Here is a 10363-nt window from a genome sequence, read left to right as displayed (position 1 = left end):
GTTGATTTGAGAGGAGGCAGCAATCTGGGTTGCATGACAGGTGACCTGTGACAGAGAAACTTTGGTATATATGTGTGATAAGTGTGGCCATACAGAAGGCCACCTGTTCCTTCCAAACTGCATGGCTGTATGGTAAGGGGGAGGAGGCTGGGTGGGCATTTCTGTTGAGGAACACAAATGGCCATCCAGCCTCTCCCCCCTTACCATACAGCCCCACAGCACAGAGTTGTGTAAATAATAGATATGTTGTCTAGCATTAGTGATCTGCCAAGTAGAAACTTGCAGATAATCATAGGTAGTGCATACACGATGTTTACTTTCTGATCGCCAGACACCCTTACCCACAACCAAACCTCATTGGTGAGGGCCAGGAAGGAGCTACAAACAGCTGGGTCATCTTTTCACATTGAATGTATCAGCCATGGTATATAGTGCTCAGGAGAAAATGGAAACCAAGGGTAAAAGCATTAGATGGATGTTTACTTCATCACAATTGCAATATAATACATCAGGTACAGAAGGGCACAGGCTAGGGGAATTATATAGGCACCAGGCTGTAGCCACCTGCAGGTAATTTAGAATAGGAACTGTAACCAGAACCCCTCTCCCTCACCATTACTTAAGGGCTCAAGGCTATGGTAGGCACGCACCTTTGGCCACCTTGAAAATAGTTTGCAGGATAGAATAGAGAAATGTTGTTCCATAACTATGGAGGATTGTAGGACTGTGTTAAATAAAGTGGAAAAGACATTCAGGGCATATAAGCTTCCCCCCTCCCCACCCCCAACAACCCTGAGAATGGGTGGGCACTTCATAACAGGGGACTGGGGTTCACCACATAAAGAAGGATGGAACCTAGCAGGGAGACACATGAGGTGCAAAGCGGGAGAAAAACTACCAGCTGTGGATACCCGTGAACCTGGTGAAAATAGAGGTAAGATTTGAACGCAGAGAACAGAACCCTTGACCATGAGGGATGCACACATCCATTCTCGCGGCCTCTTCCCTTCCTCCACCCCACAGACAGCCACAACTGAGTGTGCCCAATAGAGAACAAGAAATCTGTACAATGAATTGGGTAGAAACAATCATGGCTCTCGGGGGGCATGCACTAAAGTCGTCGTTAGAGCCTTTCCCTACCGAATTTCATACCGAATCGGTAGGGAACGGCTATGCATGAAGGAAAGGGAATGCAAATGAGCTGCTCGTTGCAGCTCACTTGCATTCTCTAACCCTTCATAAAACCGTCGGATAATCGACCAGTACAGCATGTGCAGAGCAGCCAAGCGTTATGCTGGCTGCTCTGCACATGCCAAAGACGTAAAAAAAAAAAAAAAGTCCTTTATGGATGTCCTTTATTGATAGCCTTGCCCCCCCCCCCCCCCCCCCCGCCCGAGGTCGCTGCCGCTGCCCGCTCCCCCCTGCATTGAAATCAGAACTTTTACGCAACCCAGGCCCCCCTTCCTTGAAATGACAGCTTCCCCGCCGCCCCCCCTGAGGTCGTCGTCGCCGTCGCTCCTCCCTCCACCCGCCCCCCTCCGTCTGCCACCGGGCCCTCGCAGCGCCACAACCGTGTGAAGGCGCTACACTGGCAACAACAGCTGATTGCCTCTTCGGACTTCCCTCCTTTGCTCCTGGCCCGCCCTCGTCTGACGTAAGTAACCTACTGTAATGGAATAGAATTTTAAAGATTGTTTTTCAACCCTGTCTGGATCGACCAGTGCACTTGGGGTCTGTATTGTTGATCAGAAGTAATTCTGTTTCATCTATTGTTTAAGTGCTATCTTAAAGGATTGCTTTTCTATCCTGCTTTTGTCCGATAATACCCTCTGAAATCTTGTTTTTCTGACCGAAAGTAACTTTCCTTGTGAATACAAAAATAAGTTGGAATGTGGAAAATAAGGCATGTCTCTAACCAATTCAGTTTGTGCAGGGGGGAAACTGGATATGCTCAAAGCCCAAGAGGGGAACCACCTGGCCAGTGGTTTGTTTGCTTGGGCCGGAAGCATGTGGCTGCGTCCTCGTGTACATTCTGTAATTTTCCCTTAGAGGCGTTCCTGTAACTTCCCATAGCTCTGGACATGGGCTCGGAACCTAATAAAAGGGAGGGCTTGTCACACACAGTGGGGTTCATCTGTGAGCAACGTATAGGCTGCACAGAAATCTATTCCTGGTCCAAAAAGCTCCTAGTTCTCTCGCTATGTAACGGACCTCCCAGCTGATGATGACAAGAGCTTGGATGATGGAGATCAGTGATGATTGTATGTATGTAATTATTGTTTCTTTCCTGGTCAAACAACTCTTTGCATTGCTTAGATGTAGAGACCAGTGATGTCATGATTGTTTATACAGCTAACCATTGTTTTCTAGAGCTAATTACTGTATATGTGCTAACCAGTATATATTGTGAGAAGGAAGAGGCTGTCCTACCCTGGTTAGGCCCCTAGAGGGCGCTGCCCCCCTAAAATGTCCAGGGAGAAGGGCTGGTGAGTTGCTAAAGGGAGCCAGTATGGGGAGGTATAGCTGGAGGTCGCTAGGACCGGGGAGAGTCCTGGAGGTGGAAACAGGTGCAGCCGGTTATGGGCTGGGTCCTGTTTGGCCATTAAACACTTAATACCCCACCTGAGGGGTGAGGGGGAAAAGGAGAGCTAGCAGTGGGAAGAAGAGAGCTGGTAGCTGAAGCAGGAGGTCCCCATGTGAAGTACTGGCTGAGCCCTTTGGACTGGTGGTGAACTGGGTGCAAGGCAGGGAAGCTGGCTGGGGTAAGAAGGCCCTAGAGTGCCAGGATAAGAACTATGTGTTCAGAGAGGTACTGTGTGTCCCAGATGCAAAGACTGTGTTTAGAACAGTGAAGAGGTACTGTGTGTCCCAGATGCAAATACTGTGTTTAGAACAGTGAAGAGGTACTGTGTGTCCCAGAGTTAATATTGAGAAGAGACTGGGTGTCTAAAGCTGTGTGCTATAAGGAGGGACTGTGTGTCCAGGACTGAGTTAATACTGAGCCCAAATGCCAGTGGGAAAGGGCTCAGGGGGAAGAAATCGAGGGACATTGGACTGTGCAAGAAGAAATGTTTAAACTGGAGGATTGCACTGAGAGGAAGAAATGAAATGGTTAAGCTGGAAGAACTGTTTAAGCTTGTGAAAGTGTTTTAAGCTAAGAAAGGTGTGCCCCATAGGCTGGAATAAAGATTTGTATGGAAGAAATCCTGTTGATAAGACCTGACTCTGTTTGCTTTTTTGAGAATCAGGTCACCCCGAGTAAAAAGGGGTAGGATCTGAATTTGCATAAAATCTGTATACTGAGAACCAGCTCACCCTGAGTGAGAGAGGGACCTGGGATCCTGAGGTGGGAGCTTCACCATCTTCACATTAGCCTCCTCATCCTCTTTACAAATGGTGTCAGGAGTGGGATCGGCACTGAACTTCCACGTGGGAGCAGCTTGATGCCAGATCAGACCAGATGAGGGGTCGGAGTGAGATGGAGGTGTCCTTGGAGGGTCCAGAGGCGGTGGTTCCAGAAGCCCGTCGAGGGGGTCAACACTAGCAAAAGCGCTTTGCTCACCTACCCCAGGTAAAGGGTACCTAGGGGGGAGGTGAGGGTGGATAGTAAGTGAGAACTGGAGGCTTGGGAGTGGCTGTAGGGGATGGAGGAGGCCACAAGCCCCTTCCCAGGAGGGGGAGGCGGACACACAGGGAGGTGCAGCACAAGTGAGGGGGCCAGGAGAGTAAACAGGCCACACTTGGATCTTGTTTTGTGTGATTGCAGGCTGCACCCCATCGGACGGCCAGGAAGGATGGAGGCCTGAGAAGCCGGAGAAAAGTTCAAGCCGGAGAGGAGAAGGCCAGAGCACTCATCGGAGTTAATTACCGCTGATGAGGATCTATTAAAGCTGGACATTAAGAACCAGGTTTTGGGGACTTAGAGGGGGATGAGGAGCCTAGATAGGGGGGGTTGGTGAGACCTAGGGATAGAACAGGGATGAGCCTGGAAAAGTGTATGCCCTCTTGGAAGAATTGCTGCTCCTCAGTGGAAAAGGCTAAAAGAGTTGCTGAGCTTGAGCAGCAATTATCTTAAGGGTGGGGGTATGTGAGAAGGAAGAGGCTGTCCTACCCTGGTTAGGCCCCTAGAGGGCGCTGCCCCCCTAAAATGTCCAGGGAGAAGGGCTGGTGAGTTGCTAAAGGGAGCCAGTATGGGGAGGTATAGCTGGAGGTCGCTAGGACCGGGGAGAGTCCTGGAGGTGGAAACAGGTGCAGCCGGTTATGGGCTGGGTCCTGTTTGGCCATTAAACACTTAATACCCCACCTGAGGGGTGAGGGGGAAAAGGAGAGCTAGCAGTGGGAAGAAGAGAGCTGGTAGCTGAAGCAGGAGGTCCCCATGTGAAGTACTGGCTGAGCCCTTTGGACTGGTGGTGAACTGGGTGCAAGGCAGGGAAGCTGGCTGGGGTAAGAAGGCCCTAGAGTGCCAGGATAAGAACTATGTGTTCAGAGAGGTACTGTGTGTCCCAGATGCAAATACTGTGTTTAGAACAGTGAAGAGGTACTGTGTGTCCCAGAGTTAATATTGAGAAGAGACTGGGTGTCTAAAGCTGTGTGCTATAAGGAGGGACTGTGTGTCCAGGACTGAGTTAATACTGAGCCCAAATGCCAGTGGGAAAGGGCTCAGGGGGAAGAAATCGAGGGACATTGGACTGTGCAAGAAGAAATGTTTAAACTGGAGGATTGCACTGAGAGGAAGAAATGAAATGGTTAAGCTGGAAGAGCTGTTTAAGCTTGTGAAAGTGTTTTAAGCTAAGAGAGGTGTGCCCCATAGGCTGGAATAAAGATTTGTATGGAAGAAATCCTGTTGATAAGACCTGACTCTGTTTGCTTTTTTGAGAATCAGGTCACCCCGAGTAAAAAGGGGTAGGATCTTAATTTGCATAAAATCTGCATACTGAGAACCAGCTCACCCTGAGTGAGAGAGGGACCTGGGATCCTGAGGTGGGAGCTTCACCATCTTCACATTAGCCTCCTCATCCTCTTTACAATATATATGTATATATTAACCAATTGTAGAATCTAGCTTCCTCTAATAAAGGTTTCATTTACTCATTACGAATCCAAAAGAATCCACAGTAATTATTGGGTAGTCTGTGTTAGTGAGACAGGCTATAAATCCATAGCAGGTCATTTTGGCAACGAGGGTGGGATTCGTACATAGAAGGACACCTTTTGTAAGAGGAATGCAGGGGAGAGTTGAATTCCAAAGCTGGAATAAGTATTATATGTTATTATAACCACTGAGTGGTCCTAATGGGGGAGGAACAGGACTCCGGTTTAAAGGAATCATTGCCTTGCTGCAGGCAAAATGCTGAAAACAGGAAGAGAGAGGGAATTACTATGTAAAAATGAGTTTATTTTGTTGGGCAGACTGGATGGACCGGACGGGTCTTTATCTGCCATCATTTACTATGTTGCTATGCAACAGTATTGTTTATCTGAACACCCGTTAGAAACGGGGTAAGCAGCATGGAAAAAGTACAGAATTGGAATGTTTGTGTGTGATTTATAGTTAGAATGCTGTGTGATTTGTGCAATTGAAATAACTGAGTGTGCCGTGCCGTTGTAAAATGTGTGACGCAGTTAATAACTGAGCGAGTGCTTTTGTAAGTGTGACGTAGTATATGTTTAGACTCATTTGGAAATTAATTGCACATTTAAAATAAAAGGCTAATCTTATAAGGCTCAAGGACCGTTTCCGTAGAGAAACTGTTAAGACATAGGAATGGGTTAATTAGCTTCTTGCAAGCAGAGCTTATCAGTAAGAATGACCTTCAGTGAAGAGAGAGAGAGCAACAGGGTTTGTGTAAAAAAAAAAGGCTTTTGAGCAGATACAGATTGCTCTAGAAGTAGAATAAGAGCTTTTGCCAAAAATAAAGGAATTTGGTAACACTGGGATTTTAGAGCCGTAGGTTTTTTAGAATTAGAAAAGAAAATACAAGAACAAAATTAGGAATTGGAAAGTTACACCCACTTTAACTGCTGCAGTCCCGGATACTATTATTTTGATAGAGAGAATACAGACATATTCTGGCAGACAGTATGCTGTAATAGATTTGGCTAATGTTTTATTTTTTACAATACCAGTTAATGAGAAATATTGGGATCAATTTGCTTTCAGTTGGCAGGGCAGGCAGTATAGATGAGTTTCCTCTAGCTGATCATATGTAAATTGTGCATTATATTGATATTATGATTCAAGGAAAAACATAGGAAGATGTTCAGACCCTGTTGGAATTGTTAATTGTTCATTTAACAAACAAAGGATGGGAGATAAGATACAAGGACCATCCTAAACAGTGACATTTCTAGGCATTCAGTAGCATAATGGTTTAAAAGCTAAACAGAAAATTTTGGAATTTGTTCCTCCTTGTAATAAAAAGAAGGCACAACGTTTTATTGGAATTAAGTGGAAATGGTATATTCAGGAGAGAATAAAAGCAGGAATTGGAGGAATTCCCTTACTGTATGAAAAAGTGTCAGCCCTTTCAGAGACAGGATAAATTCAGCGGAATTGGGTGGAAAGCCCAGTTAAGTGGTAAAAAGTTTATAATCAATTAACCAATGAAGAACAGCAGCATGCCTGGTTTGCAGATGAAATATGTTGGGGGAAAGAGTCTGAAAAGCAGTAGTTTATAATCCCAAAATAAAGCGTTCACTAGAATGCAGTGGGGGAGGAGCAAGTAGTTAATATGCAGAGTTGTATGCTGCTTATATGGCTTTGAAAACAGAAAATTTGGGACAATGTTACAGCCACATGACTACCTACCTGATATAAGAACAATTGGAAAATTAATACCAAAGATTTGTGGGGTAAAGAATTGTGGCAAGAATTATGTATATTAATGTTATTGTTTTTTATGTAGATACTCTAGAACATCTCCACAGCGCAGTGGCTGATGACTGGGGAAGAGCCAGATAAATGCTCAGGTTTGGTGAAATGGGTGCACCAAAAATGTGAACATCTGGGAAGATAGGCCACTCACAGGTGGGCAACAGATCATGGTATTAGTTTAATTATGGATGTTATTAAAATTATTATTGTTGAATGTCTGGCCTGTTAATACCAGACTAGGTGATCTGTTCCCCACATGTCTGAGGGGTAATTAGAAAGGGGAAAATTACCTGAACAAATTTGGTAGATGAATTATACAGAACTTTTACTCAATTTGCAAGGATGTAAATATGTGTGCATAGCAGTAGCTAATTATTTTAGATATGTAATTGCACATCCTTGCAGGCAACACTTTTAAAACTTTAGAATTGATAATTGATAATGGTTCCCATTTTTGATGGTTAGTTGGTAACAATATGCTTCAGACCATAATATACATATTGGAGCAGGTTTAATTGAACAAATGAATGGTCTGTTGAAACAACAAATACGTAAAATAGGGGTGATTGATACAGATTATCAATGGAAAGTGAGGGTTATACTTAATAACCAAAGTCAACATGATGTGTTAATTCAGGCTAATGATAGAATTGCTTAATTGTTAATTTTACCCGTGTTACAATCTGGAATTGTGAAATTGGATCCACCCACCACCTTTACCATACAAGGGGATAAAGGCTTTGGATCCACTAATTTGTCTGCAGGTGCAAAGGTGTGGGTTACCCAAGAAAATGGGCCCCCACAGCCTGCTGAAGTTATTGCCTAAGGGGCGGATAATACCATTCTAATCCTCCGATCTGGGCGGGGAAAAATGGACTTATGTTCCAACAAATAAATGTTATCTTATGGAGTAATTAATCTGTTAATATGTTTCATTTATAGATACTTGTAAAAATCAGTATAATCCTCCTTCTTATGGTATCTTTGGGTATTGGCATTACCCCCGGTGGACAACTACAACTTACCACCGAAAGTCAAGGCAAGCTGGCGTGGCAGTGGAAGAATCAGAGTGAAATCTGACAACAAGACACATGTTCGGCTAACTAGATGTGCTCTGTGGCAACTGTCAACAACACTCAAATATGGAAAGACGTCTTGTCGCCTGAATGAGTTTAATATGACTTGCACAAGTCAGAGACAGTCAATACAGCATTGTTGACCCAAAAATGTGGACATTGCTGACATTTACACCATTAGCAAATGTTTATTCTTCTTGTGTGAACACTACACCTATGAAGACCTGTGTAAAACTGTAGTACTCTTAATTGCTTTAATTGTAGAGTAAAATGAGCTTAGTATGATACATTGTTAGGAGCTTTTAGTACAGGTGTAGAGATAATAAATGTAATTGATAGTGAAACTTCAGACAACACAAAATGTATTAGAATTGATATTAATCAGCTTATTATTTTGCAATATAATAAAGTTTTTTTGATTATAGTCAGTTGATTATACTCAGATAGTTTACAAGTAGGAATTAATATAGCATAATTTACTACTTGTATGTTGTGACATCTATTTGCCCTTAGGCAAAGGGATAAGGCTCAAGATGACTAGCTCTGAATACTTGTGGTGGTGAATTTCACCGGTGGGTTCCTTCCACAACCTGATTAATAATTTTAAATACTGCCTTGTGCACTGACCTCTTTTGTTCTGGGCAAATTGTGTAGTTTAGAGTAACTAAGCAGTGTGTATTATTTGTAATACTGAATTTTGGTTAGTTATTAGTGGGCAGCACTATTACTATTTGCCCTTGAATTACACTTCCTGTTAATTTTAGTATGTTTGCTGAAATTAGTGCTCAGTATATTATCCATTTGTATAATCTGTCTTGTTACTTTTCTTTGGTTGTTTTACCTGATGTAGAGTAATGACTTGTGTATGGACTGTCGTTCAGACAGCCTTGAAAATCAAGGACCGGTTGTAATGGAATAGAATTTTAAGATTGTTTTTCAACCGTGTCTGGATCGACCAGTGCACTTGGGGTCTGTATTGTTGATCAGAAGTAATTCTGTTTCATCTATTGTTTAAGTGCTATCTTAAAGGATTGATTTTCTATCCTGCTTTTGTCCGATAATACCCTCTGAAATCTTGTTTTTCTGACTGAAAGTAACTTTCCTTGTGAATACAAAAATAAGTTGGAATGTGGAAAATAAGGCATGTCTCTAACCGATTCAGTTTGTGCAGGGGGGGAAACAGGATTCTCAAAGCCCAAGAGGGGAACCACCTGGCCAGTGGTTTGTTTGCTTGGGCCGGAAGCATGTGGCTGCATCCTCATGTATATTCTGTAATTTTCCCTTAGAGGCGTTCCTGTAACTTCCCATAGCTCTGGACATGGGCTCGGAACCTAATAAAATGGAGGGCTTGTCACAGCACAGTGGGGTTCATCTGTGAGCAACGTACGGGCTGCGCAGAAATCTATTTCTGGTCTAAAAAGCTCCTAGCTCTCTCGCTGTGTAACGGACCTCCTAGCTGATGATGACAAGAGCTTGGATGATGGAGATCAGTGATGATTGTATGTATGTAATTATTGTTTCTTTCCTGGTCAAACAACTCTTTGCATTGCTTAGATGTAGAGACCAGTGATGTCATGATTGTTTATACAGCTAACCATTGTTTTCTAGAGCTAATTACTGTATATGTGCTAACGAGTATTTCTATGTATATATTAACCAATTGTAGAATCTAGCTTCCTCTAATAAAAGTTTCATTTACTCATTATGAATCCAAAAGAATCCACGGTAATTATTGGGTAGTCTGTGATAGTGAGACAGGCTGTAAATCCATAGCAGGTCACCTATGTAAGTTACTTGCGTCAGACGAGGGCGGGCCACGAGCAAAGGAGGGAAGTCTGAAGAGGCGATCAGCTGTTGTTGCCGGTGCAGCGCCTTCACAAGGAGGTGAGAGGCGCTGCGAGGGCTCGGTGGCAGACGGAGGGGGGCGGGGGGAGCGGTGGTGGCGACGACCTCGGCGGGGTGCGGCCACGGGGGGCGGAGGATGGCGGGGAAGCTGTCATTTCAAGGAAGGGAGGAGGAAGGAAGGGAGGGGGCCGGGGCTGCGTAAAAGTTCTGATTTCAGTGGAGGGGGGAGCGGCGTACCATAGGTGCAGCGGATGCCTGCGATTTTTTTTTTTATAATACCCATAATACCTACAGTGAAGAACGTCCATAAAGGACGCTCCTGACGAGCGTTTTTGCCCCTCCCGATTTTTTTTTCCATTTTATAAGTTTTCGAAGCCCGCACAGCCCCAACGAGAGGTACAGATCTCTCGTTAGCTTTCCCGACATTTTCCAGCGTTAGGGCAAGCGGAAAAGCTTAATGCATCTCATTTCAATAGGGTTTCTACACAATTTGCTCATCTGCATTCCGTTTGCGTTAGCTGCTACCGTCGTTGGCAAAAACGTATTTAGTGCATGCCTGGGTTTACTA

At 44.2% G+C, this 10363-nt stretch overlaps 1 long non-coding RNA gene across 4 annotated transcripts; it reads left to right on the top strand.

The window, feature by feature from the left end:
• Positions 1-1697: 1697 nt before the first annotated feature.
• On the top strand, positions 1698-9659 carry LOC115481043. Of its 4 annotated transcripts, none has more exons than XR_003943877.1 (3): positions 1698-2261; positions 6906-7027; positions 7817-9659. It is a non-coding gene; the product is annotated as an uncharacterized LOC115481043 (long non-coding RNA). The 4 variants fall into 4 exon arrangements; XR_003943878.1 differs by having other exon boundaries at positions 1698-2265; XR_003943875.1 differs by lacking the exon at positions 6906-7027.
• Positions 9660-10363: the final 704 nt, after the last annotated feature.

This window comes from Microcaecilia unicolor, chromosome 11 (assembly GCF_901765095.1).
Source record: "Microcaecilia unicolor chromosome 11, aMicUni1.1, whole genome shotgun sequence".
In the NCBI taxonomy this organism is placed as follows: Eukaryota; Metazoa; Chordata; class Amphibia; order Gymnophiona; family Siphonopidae; genus Microcaecilia; species Microcaecilia unicolor.
This window is presented reverse-complemented; position numbering and strand designations above follow the sequence as displayed.